The sequence below is a fragment of the Arvicanthis niloticus genome, chromosome 1 (genome assembly GCF_011762505.2).
Source record: "Arvicanthis niloticus isolate mArvNil1 chromosome 1, mArvNil1.pat.X, whole genome shotgun sequence".
Taxonomy (NCBI): Eukaryota; Metazoa; Chordata; class Mammalia; order Rodentia; family Muridae; genus Arvicanthis; species Arvicanthis niloticus.
Window position 1 is genome coordinate 153,640,122 of NC_047658.1, and position 12,031 is coordinate 153,652,152.

General features: G+C 51.0%; 1 protein-coding gene across 2 annotated transcripts in view; it reads left to right on the forward strand.

Annotated features, from left to right (window-relative positions):
* Neurl1 (neuralized E3 ubiquitin protein ligase 1) overlaps positions 1-12,031 on the forward strand; it is a 78,367-nt gene that overhangs the window by 58,922 nt on the left and 7,414 nt on the right. The window lies entirely within an intron of this gene.

The window sequence follows — 12,031 nt, forward strand, 5'->3', positions numbered from 1 at the left end:
TTCTGACTTCTAAGCCTGGAAGTCATGAATGCTTTTGGAATGCTTTCCCTTGCATAAGACAGGACCCTGAAAGTAAAAGCACAGGCCTGCGTAACTGCCAGAGGCCTGCGAGTTAAGTTCCAAACCTCAGGAGGCTGTTTTTATTAACTAGCAGTTTGGGAACTTTCTGTTTTTCAAGTCAGTAAAAGTGTGCCTGCATTTATGCTGACATATTGAGAGCCCAAATGAGCTATTCCTGGTGGCAGCTACCGAAGAAGGGTATCCGGACTGGCTGGGAGGCCTCCCCAACTTCCTGTATGTACAGGGGACACTTGAGCCAGAAATCACGTGCCTTAGTCAGAGAGACAGATCAGGCTGGATCCTGGTCTAGCATGAGGGTGCTTGCAACCAGGTAGGAGGCCCATCTGTACTGTAGGGCAGTAAGAACTGTGCTGAAGCGGCTGTCAGTCACCCCTACCTGTCCTGGGGAAGACAATGCTTAACTCAACTCACATGAGTCCCTTTCTGCCGTCCTGGTGCCCCCTGGGTCTCACACTGTAAGACAATAGAATTACAAAGCTTAAGTGTGAGCCCCAGCCCACTCAACCCAGTCCAGACTCAACCATCTGCTTGGAAAAATGTCTGGGAGTCCCGTGTCTTACCCAGGTCCCTGCCACATGGTGGGAGGCAGAGAGTGAGTGACTTCCTGCTCTTGAGAAAATCTTGCTGAGTGAGGGTGTAGGAGGAGCAAGCAATACTCTTGGTCTTCCCTAAGCAAAGAGTACTCCTCCTCCCCCACCAAGCAGCAGATCTGTTCTCTTCATTTTGAGACAGAGTCTCACTGGGTTGCCCAGGCTGCCTGTGAACTTGCCATTCTCCTGCCTCAGCCTTCTATGTGGCTGAGAGTACAAGCCTATCCCACCAGGTCCAAGAGTGCTTTTCCTCACTGTCCACTCTGGCCTGAAGGCCCAGCTTGGAAGCTGCCTCCTCCCTGAGGCCTCTGGGTAGAATTTTCTTTTCTATCCTCTGAAGTCTCGGGGAGCCTTGTGTCTGTGTCCCCACAGGACAGGCGTTCCTTTGAGGAAGGGACCCAGCTCTTACACTGCTAGCTCTCTTGAGAGCAGTGGTTCTCAACCTGTGGGTCCACAGCCTCTTTTGGGGCGGGAGGATGTTGAACAACCGTTTCACAGGGGTGGCCTAAGGCCATCAGAAGACACATATTTACGTTACAGTTCGTAACAGTAGCAAAATCAGTTATAGAGTAACAATGAAAATTATTTTACTGTTGGGGGTCACCACAACATGAAGAAGTGTATTCAAAGGTTGCAGCATTGGGAAGGTGGAGGAAACTATCTCAGCCAACCTTGTAAGCCTTTCTGGAGAAAGGTTACAGGATGGGAGGGGAGAGTGGAGACATGCTGAAGGTGGGGGGAGGCCTGGGACTTGTTAGCTGAAGAAAAGAACAGGTGGGTGGGGCTGGGTGGGTGGGGCTAAAGGAGACCAGCCCTACCCTCGGACAGTCCCAGGCTCACTGGACAGTTAGGAAGGCAAAGGAGACACCGGGACTCAGTCAGTATACAACCTGGGAGGGTGGTGAATTGCTAACCTCTGTGGTCATAGAATCTCTTTCATCTACCCAGCCGCTTCTGTCATTAGCTCACTTAGCCTCTCGGCAGGCCTAGAAGAGTGTTTTTATCCCCATTTGGCAGGGAGAAGACTGAGGTTTGAGGAAGGCCTGGCCTGCCCATGTAAGGACGTGGCCGAGCTGGGTCTGAACAGGGAGTTCCACGATAAAGCGGTGCCTTTTCCGTGGCCCTTCAGCAGGTTTAAACAAAAAAAATGGGAGGCAGGATGTCAAGGGAGGTTCAGGTCTGTGGCTTCTTGAAAGAGGAGGCTCAAGCTGGACGGACATGTTCCTTCCAGGAGACTGTGGGACAGGGAAGAGCGTGCCTAGTGGCGTGGACCTTCGATCCTCAGGGCGCTGGGGGATAGGTGGGGATGGAAGCTGGAGATGAATCAGCAGCAGGGCCTCGTGCTGGCACTGGAGCCCAGGCTGTCCAATCCAGCCTGACCCACACCCTTTCTGTGACTATACATGGGTTTGCTCCAACTGGTTCGCTCGCCCTTGGATCTCCCCGCAGGCGGCTCTGCATACTCGATAAGGCCGAAGCCTGTGATTGCTGTCCTGCCCGTAAATCATCATGATTCCTGGCATTTTCAAACGGGGATTATGGCCCCTAAAGTCAATTAGCAGATTAAAATAGCTCTTCTTTTTGCCCCTCCTAAATTGATTTGTGTGGATGTATAAAACAGGAGAGACGGAGGCGGGAGGGGTAGAAATGGGAGGGAGGTGGGTGGCGTGGATAGCAAGAGAGGGTAGGAATGAAGTCAAGGCCTCTAAGGTGGCCCTGACTTCACTCTTACCAAGTCCTGGCATTCTAGGCCTGGGCCACTACGCCCAACATTTCTGAATCTTCCATTGCCCCGCCCCCACCAGCTAACTCTCCTTTTAAGAACCATTTGTTTCCTTTCTTGGTGGTTCTGAAGATGGGCCGATCTTTCCTGGGATGAGTATTCCCCAGAGGTTGTGCAACCTTTAGGAATATCCTCCAGGCTTGACCTTGTCCCTTCCAGCTTCTGTGTGGGGACTCTACACCTTACCTGTCTGGTCTTCAGAGTACAGGTGTATCCGAGTACCTGGTACACTGTGCGTGTAGTAGGCATGCATGTATCCATTAGGTATTTGAGCCTGCCCCTGGGTGAATGGCCGTGTCCCTGAAGAAGTGGACAGTTTAGAGCTGGGGTCTCACCCTCCTCCGCTGCAGCCCAAACACAATCATCAGGCTGTCTCCAGGCCACTTCCTTATGTGCTGGAGCTCAGTAGCTCACCCTTTCCTGCGGGTGCCCTGGCCCAGACCTAGGATGGTATCTCCAAGAATAACAGCCTCCTACCTCCAGGAAGAAGGGCCTGCCAGCAGCCAAATAAACACAAGTTTTATGGGGTGATTAATACAAGAACAGACAAACTCCTATCCTAGTTTCCTGTGATCTCCTTGTTTCTCTTAGAAATGCTAGCTTGGTGTGGAACACAGGCCTGTAATCTCAGCGCTTAGGAGGCTGAGGCAGGAAGAGTGTGAGTTCAAGACCAGCCTGGACTGTATGAGCCTTTGTATCTTCTAAAGGGGGGAAAGACTTGGAACGAGCATCTGTGATCTTTCAAAAGGCTGGTGAGCTCAGACTCCACTCTCAAAGTTTCCTGGAGAGCACGCTGTGCCTCACGGCCTGGGCTCTCTGCAGAGGAAAGAAACCAAGAGGAGAATTGAAAACTAATCTCCTAACCTGGAGGACTTTTACACCAAGGGTCGTGCCGTATCACAGGTGCAAAGTGGCCCAACTCTGATTCCACAATTAAGTGTGACCCAGAGCCTACAACTGTAGGATGCCACTAGCAATAATCCCAGAAGACTTCCGTGGGAAAACAAGCTCGGGTTAAAAGAATGGAGTTGTAGAAGAACAGTTTAGTCATGAATGGGTTACTCTGGCACAGAGTGGGGAACGAACCAACAGGGGAGCCCGTCCTGGGAGGGGCATGAAGAAGAAAGGCAGCAGGCTATGTGTGACCACGGGAGTTGTGTACAACAGGGCACATGGAAAGAGAGCTTCAAATTAAATGGCCTTGTGGTCCCTGTGCTGTTATTTAACAGAAACTGTGGCTGACAGAGGAGGAGGGCCAGGCCCACACTGAGGTGGGGAGCCAGTCTGGACATGAGGTTGGTGCGAGCAGACCTGGTGCCACATAGGAGTGGCAGTGGCCAATGTAAGAGGCTGGAAGTGCAGGCTTACAAGAGTTCAGTTCCTCCTACTCCTCTTCCCGAAGCATATTTCCAGGACTGGGTGGAGACTGGATGGCATGGCATTGGGCCAGATCCTTAGAGGCTGCTTATCCAGGGTAGTGGTCCAACTTTGCAGCCCCGCACCGAGAGACTCCTCAGCCTCCAGAGATGAGGCCCAGGGGCTGCATTGTGTCCCAGGTGTGCTGTCCATAGCTGAGGGCTGCACTGCCATCTGGGGGGACTTGCTGCTTCCCTGGATAAACCAATGTTTATGTCCAGCCTTAGCTGCTGGGTTCAAAAGGCTAGCTGTAGTTCAAGGAGCCTGTGCTGGTTTCAGGATAGTGTAGAGTACTGGGAATGCTATGCTGATGAGGGTCTCTCTCTCTCTCTCTCTCTCTCTCTCTCTCTCTCTCTCTCCCCCCCTCCCCGCCCCCCAAAAATTCTTCAATTCTAAGTGAGGCAGTATACACACATGGGAAGCCTAGGCAGGAAGATGAAATCATACTCAGATATATATATATATATTGAATTTAAGGCTAGCCTGGGCTACAGGAGAACCTATTTCAAGTCCAATGTTCTATCCCCAAATCTTACTGTTCCTTCTTCAGAGATTCCTCCAGACTTTTCTTCTTCTTCTCACCACAAATCTTGCCAACTGTGTCAAGGTCTGGGCACCAAACCCTCCCCTCCTCCACCTGGACTCTCCCTCCACTTGTGTAGGATGATGTATCTTTCCCTGAACATATGGGGCACATGCAAGTCTAAGTGGTTTGCATGGTGCATTGTCATGCCTTCTAAGGTGGCATGCACTCTCTCTGTGCAGGGGAAGGTGCTGTATGTGTTTTGCTGAGAGGCCTAAGGGTCTCGGGTAGTAGGGGCTTGTCTGAACCAGGGGCCTAGGTGGCATTGCCTTCCAGCTTCTCTAGTTGTGTGCTCCCTCTTAAGTCTGAATGGCCACCTCCAGGTGGTCACTGAGGACCTGTTATGTCTGGAGCTCAAGGAAGAAAGGATGTTGGGCAGAGGAGGCTACCAGAGTTCCAGAGGTATTAGTCCGAGAAAGAGGTAGGGGGATCCCAGGGTATCTGACAGCAATGAGGGCAGGTAGACCTGCCTGTGTTCTTCACAGATTCTCAAGGGCTTCATCTGGCTCTCCTGTCCCAAAGTAGACAAGCCTGGGTAGCATGAGGTCACATCCATGAGACTGTCAAACCAGGACTGTCCATCACCTACAGAAAAGGCAATGCCACACTTCTACCTAATGTGTCACTGCCTCCAGATGTAGTTCTAGGGGCCTTGGTAATAAGACCTGAAGGGCGGGAGGATCATAGTGGAACCTGAGGGAAGGGAGGAGCTGGGTCCTCTACAACTGGGGATCAGGCCCTCATTTCAGAAGCAGGAGAGAGCCACCAAATTAAGACTTGACCCGGTGGCTTGAGAGCTGTGGGTAATTCCCAGCATCTCTTGCCTTGGACTCTGGATTCCTTGGGCATAATTATACATGCCCCACTTAGCCTGCAGGTATCTGCAGAGGCTCACAGATACAGGAAAGTGTTTAGGATGCGAGAAATGGTTTTATCTTTAGCTTAAAAAAGAATACCCAGTTTGCCCATTTACCTATCACCATCACCAAATAGAGAACTCCATGCTGGTCTTTTAGATGAAAGAAAGCCTCACAATCTAAGTTTCCTGGGATAAGATCTGCTGGTCTCCAGTGGAGTTCTTTAGAACCCTGGGGCTCTCCAGGACATTTCTAAGATAGTGAAAAGCCATGAGGAGACAGGGTCATGGGGCCTACCTGCCAGACTTCAACCAGAGTGTACCACTGGAACCAAGATATCCCTGCCTTAAAAAACAAACCACTGAGGTGGGTGTCCCCGTTCACACCTGCCCTCCTAGCCATTGGAAGGCTGATGCAAGTGGATTGCTGTGAGTTCCAGGCCATCCTGAGATACAAAAATCCTGTCTCAAAAACTAAGAACGTAAAACCTAATTCAACCACACACACACACACAAACACACACACAAACACACACACAAACACACACACAAACACACACACAAACACACACACAAACACACACACAAACAACAAAACAACAAAAAAACAACAACAAAACAAAGCCACAAAAGTTTGAGAGCTATGAGACTAAATGACTCTAGGAGCCTCTGTTGCTCGTGATTCGACCAAGGAGTCTGACTTTGAGTGATTCTGAAACAGTCCATACTTCCCTCAGGGGCCTCAGAAATCATGTTTGCTTTTTCTGGGAGGCCCATAGCTGAGTTATAGAGGAGAGGGTAGAGGCCAGTCTGGTTTTCAGAGCACTGCCCAGCAGTCCATCTGAGCCTCCATGGCTCCTTCCCCTGCCTGGGTCAGACGCAGACCAGCAGGCTGTTTATGGAGACAGTAAATGTGCTGGCAGCACCTTCCAAACAGGGGCCGGCTGCTGCAGCCCCGTGGTTAAAGATTACCCAGTGCTGCGGATGTGAGAAGCCAAACAAACGGGAGTCTGGGCTGGTGGTGGCCCAGCTTCAAAAGAGGCCTCCATGGCAGTGTCAAAACCCTGCCTCAGTCACCCTGTGCTATGTGTCCCTGTGCTATGTGTCCCTGGGCTATGTGTCCCAGGCCTCTGAGTGAGAGCTGGCCCGTGGCTCTTGTCACCAGCCAACGTTCCCCGTGGCCTGGCTCGGGTTGACGTCCATGAACTTGCCTGCAATTACACCTCACATGCCTTTCACCAGCTGCCTGCCCTGCTGCTGAGGCGAGTCCTTCCCTGACCCTCTCCGAAACAGAGGATGAGTACCTCAGTCAGAGTTGGAGAGCTTTATTCAAGGTAACACTTATCCCAAAAAAGAGACTCCAAGGAGCCCCCCTGAGGTGTGATCTGCCACACAAAAATCCAAACCAGAAAAGCTTTTCTTTTTTTCAAGACGGTTTCCTGTAGCCCAGGCTGACTTCAGATTCATCATGTACTTTAAGATGGATGACCTTGAGCTTGACCTTGGACTTCTGATGCTCCTGCCTCAGAAGTAATCTGGAGTACTCGGATTACAAGAGTGCACCACTGTGTCTGGCTAGTTAGGTTCTGAATATCAAACGCAGAATTTGCATTCTAGGTAAGCACCCTACCAATTGAGCTATGGGTCCTGCCCAAGGAGAGTTACTTTTTGAGAATTAACAGAATGAATAGAGTTACAGAATTAAATAGAGATGGGGGCTAGGAAGATTTTTGAGGTGGTGACTTCCTGTTCCCAGGGCCATCATGGGCAAGGCTGAGTGGGAAGCTGGCCGGGATATGCAGGTTGCCTAGTCTCCTGCCCTCCTCCCTTTCTTTGAGCTCTTATTTAATCTGAGATGCTAAGATTACTGTGACCATGTCCCATTTGGATTCTTCCTTCTCTAAGCTTAAACTAGCTGTCTGCCGATTCCCAGGAAGGTCCTGGCTTGTCTTCTGCCTATGGGTCAATACAATACAGAACCTTGCAGGGCCTGGTTATTGCTGCTCTGGACCAGAACCATTGCCAGGCACCAAAGGGACATGAGGCACAATAGCTAAACAGCTCCTTTCAAGGTCTTGTGCCACATCTGCCTCCATCGCTAACCCCTCCCGAGGAGCAGCGTGTCTCCAGCACTGATTACATAATGTGTTGTTTCCAAATGTGGGGCTATGCCATGGCTGGTGGTTCCAGGTTACCTGTGTCCTGGTAGAGTCCCAAGGAGTTCTCTTGGGTTTGGGGGCTGGACACAGCTGTGCCCCATCGCCATGCTAGCTCACTCAGGGGCCCTTTGCCTTCGCCATGCGGTAGGCGCTCTGTGTCTCAAGTTGCAACTATTTCGGGGCCTTGCACAGCTGACCCGCCGCTAGGACGGTTATTTGGAGCCCGCTGGCTGCCCACAGCTGCTCCTGCTGGGTGCTGGAGAGGAAGGGGAGAAGACATTCTTAGGCTGGGTCTAGCCACTCCCAGCTGCTCCTGGGCCTCAGCTCCCAGCTCAGCAACATTTTCAATAAGACCACTTCCTAGCGCTGTCTGTCTGTCTGTCTGTCTGTCTTTCCATTCACTCTCATTCCTTCTCCGTAACCCTCCACATGTTAGCTGCTTCACCTGGGTTCTCAGTCAGTAATTTCAAAGAGTATTTCCTGGGTGCCCACTGTGACCTGTGTGTCTACAGACAGCATGAGCAAATATATTTGTGTGGTGGGCGTGTGTGTGTGTGTGTGTGTGTGTGTGTGTGTGTTTGTGGGGTTGAGCCCAGAGCCTTGTGCATGCGAGGGCATGTGCTTTACCACCGACCACACCCCCAGCCTTAAATGCTAATATCTGAAGTTGTCTGGGCAACAAGGGCTCTGCTTGCCTTGGCCTGTCAGAACTTGTTGAGGCAGGCATGTGCCTCCATTCTGTAGGCATACCATCGCATGCTTCAGTGAGGTTGCTTACAAATAGCTGCAACTTGAGACACAGAGCACCCAGCCTGAGTGAGCCAGCTTGGTGATGGGTGTCCAGCCCCTAAACCCAAGAGAACACCTTGGGATCCTCCCAGGCTACCGGCTAAGTACCAAGTAGAACATTTAACACCTGGTCTGAAGTGCCCTAGAGCCCATGGTAACATGGAAACAGTGGCTTGTATGTAACATATGATCATGTGTGCCAGGGACTTTACCAAGTGCCCAGTGGGCCTTATATCACATCCCTGCGGGGTCCTTCCAAGGTGAGCCTCAAAATCCGGCTTTATATAATTCAGACGTGTGTCACAGCTGAAGCAAAAGGGACTCGTGAGGTTACGCTGTGCCCAAGGCCATGCAGCTGATAAAGCAATGGCAAAGTCAAGATCTGAACCCAGGCTGAGGACTTCAAATTCACCACACACAACTCGATTCCCATCAGCACACTGCTTACCAGTATATGGATTTGGTTATAAAACCCAACCAATTGATACCCAAAATACTCTTCAGTTGGTGGTATTGTTTGAAGTAGAATGGACATGTCTTTGAATGCCCTGTACCCTGAGCTTCTCAGAGCACATCTGGAGTACTGGCTGGGTCCATTCACCCTCTAAGTGGTGGGAAGGTATGTGCGTAATCATCAAGATGGAGGGAGAGGCGTCTTCAACACAGGCTCAGAGCTCTGGTGTGGTGACTTAGATACAGAGATGAGGAGTTCAGTTTAAGACAGACCACCCCCTCAGAGGCCAACCCCTCAGAGGCCAACCCCTCAGAGGCCAACCCTTCAGAGACCAACCCCTCAGAGGCCAACCCCTCAGAGGCCAACCCTTCAGAGAACAACCCCTCAGAGGCCAACCCCTCAGAGAACAACCCCTCAGAGGCCAACCCCTCAGAGAACAACCCCTCAGAGGCCAACCCCTCAGAGAACAACCCCTCAGAGGCCAACCCCTCAGAGAACAACCCCTCAGAGAACACCCCTCAGAGGCCAACCCCTCAGAGAACAACCCCTCAGAGAACAACCCCTCAGAGAACAACCCCTCAGAGAACAACCCCTCAGAGGCCGACCCCTCAGAGGCCAACCCCTCAGAGGCCAACCCCTCAGAGAACAACCCTTCAGAGGCCAACCCCTCAGAGGCCAACCCCTCAGAGACCAACCCCTCAGAGGCCAACCCCTCAGAGGCCAACCCCTCAGAGAACAACCCCTCAGAGAACAACCCTTCAGAGGCCAAGTCCTTTTTTTGCTTCCTGAGCAACTTTTGCAAGCAATGTCCACAAGTTTGACTTGTGCTACTGTGAACTACCCCACAGCCTGCCCAGCTCTTGGTCTCTGAACACACAGTCCACAGAGTATGGGGCAGCCCGCGTGAGATCCTTCCCATAGGCCATGGCTGGGCATCTCTGAACAACTGATTCCTTTCCTCCTTGATGTCCCCCTCTCCTCTCTTCTCCCAACTCCTTAGAGTTCCCAAAGGCCCAGTACTGGAATCCCTTAGGGGCCAGGCAGGGCCCTGGGCCTCCCCGCCATTCTCTCCCCCCACTGACCTCCTTTTTCTTCCTGTCCAAGGCTTCCCCTCACCTCTGCCTCTGCAGTCCCCAGCCTCCAAGCCATGGCCATTCTTGTCAGAGTCAATTCCCTGGAATAATCGAGTTTTCCGGTTGGTTCCCTCCTCGTCAACGCAATGCAGGGTAACCCCAGCCAGCCAGGCCCCAGGAGACTTTTGGAGCAGCCTGAGACTTAGAGGAAGGGTGGCACCTGACCTTCCTGAGTCCAGATAACAGGGCTTCTAGAATGGGCAGGGGGAGGGGAACAGAACACAGAAGCTTTAGTCTCTTCTACCTTCTGTGGAAGGCCGATCATGGCCTCTGCTCTTCTTGCTGGCTTAGTCTCCCAGGGTTGGCTGGAAGACTTGGACACTTGGGAAAGCATAGGTCATGGCGTGGCTTATAGTGATGCCAGTCAGATTTAGGGACACTGACTCTGCAAAAAGGGGTCCATCAGAAATGAGTGTGGCATTGGAGGATGCTGACACCCAACATCCCAGATCTGCGTCTACAGTGGGATGGCCCCCATGGGCTGCTTTAAGGATACCTAATGCAGGGGTCGTCCACAGCACATGGCATTACTGTCACTAAGTTACAGGTCCATAGAGCAGGGATGGCAATACCTATTGAAAGAACATGGCTGGAAACAGCTGGAGGCATGAAGTGTTCAGGGCACAGTAAGTGAAAAAAAAATGTTATTCCAAAGAAAATGTATGTGGCAGGGGTTTGAGCAAGTCCATGCCCACAGGCGGACTTAATACAACTCCACGGATGCCCCAATGTCATCCACAGACTAGTGACTGTGTTCTAAGGAGATGGGTCAAAGCGATCACATTTTCAAAATGGCCTATCACCCACGAAAGCGTAAACATTATTGGTGTTTATAATAGTATAGAACGCAACCTTTGCACTGAAGAAACCAAAACTACATGTAAAAGAACCTGTTATGCTACAACCCAAATATGGACAATGCTTTTTCTCCGGGCTGTGGGCTAACCGGCAGAGCCGTGTTTTCCTTTTTGCTGGGGTGTATCTTCTTCAAACCTCAGTCTGGATTTAGTTGTCTGGACTAGTGAGGCAGGGCTGGTGCTCAGTGAGGGGCTGCCAGAAGGCTCTGTTTCTTGGATTTATTTAACTTCCTTCTACCGTAATGTCTTTGTGTGGCAAAGATAACCTCAGAGGTAAGTATTGGCTTTCTGTGAAGAAACTGGGAGACAGGTGTTCTTTCTGGCCTCCTAGAGTGATCAGCCGTGTCTGTGACAAATGGTTATTGTCTGAAAGCCACTTCGAGGATTGGGGACACAGCTAGGTGGGCAGAAGCCATGAGGATCTGAGTTTGCTATCTTTTTATTTTTATTATTTTTAAAAATATTGTATATATGTGAGTACACTGTCTTCAGACACACCAGAAGAGGGCATCGGATCTCATTACAGGTGATTGTGAGCCACCATGTGGTTCCTGGGAACTGAACTCAGGACCTCAGGAAGAGCAGACAGTGTTCTTAACTACTGAGCCATCTGTCCAGCGAGTTTGTTGTCTTCTAAAGGCAGGATGTAGGGGTGTGTTTATAATCCCACTACTGGAGATATTCACTGAGACAGGAGGATACCTGAAGTTTTCGAGCTAGCCAGCCTCCTTGGCCAGTTTCAGGCCAGAAAGAAACCTTCTCAAAGAACAACAAAAAGGTGGATAGTGCCTGAGAAACACCACCGTAGGTTGACCTTTGGCCCCCTCGTGCATGTGCACACATGCGCGCGCACATAGAGCCACTTCATTCTACTTAGGCATGAAGTAGGGAAGTCCTAGGGGTTAGAATTTAGGAAACCCTTTTCTTTCGTGCAGAGAGGAGCTGGAGATAGAGGAAATCAACCCACTGCTAACAACAAAATTCTTTGTCTGTAAATCTTCGCAGGTACCGTGGCACACACTGAGTTCTAGGCTAGTCCAGGACAGGAGACTTTCAGAAAAATAAAACATCCCTTTCAATAGGTTATAAAGTTCTACATGTTCTGCAGGGTTACCGGAGGCAGTAAGGAGAAAGCACTTGTCAGTCAGGGAGCACTTTGAAGCAGTTAGATGCCCTTCAAGTTGGTGTCTTCCAACCACATGCTTTTGTCTAGAGGGTTGAATCCCGCACCCCCTTCGCTTCCTTTGCACCTGAGCAGTAGCATCTTTAGTGGTTGAGCGACCGCTGTGGGACGGTGACGGTCGCCCTGTCTCTCGCCCTCTCCCGCCGC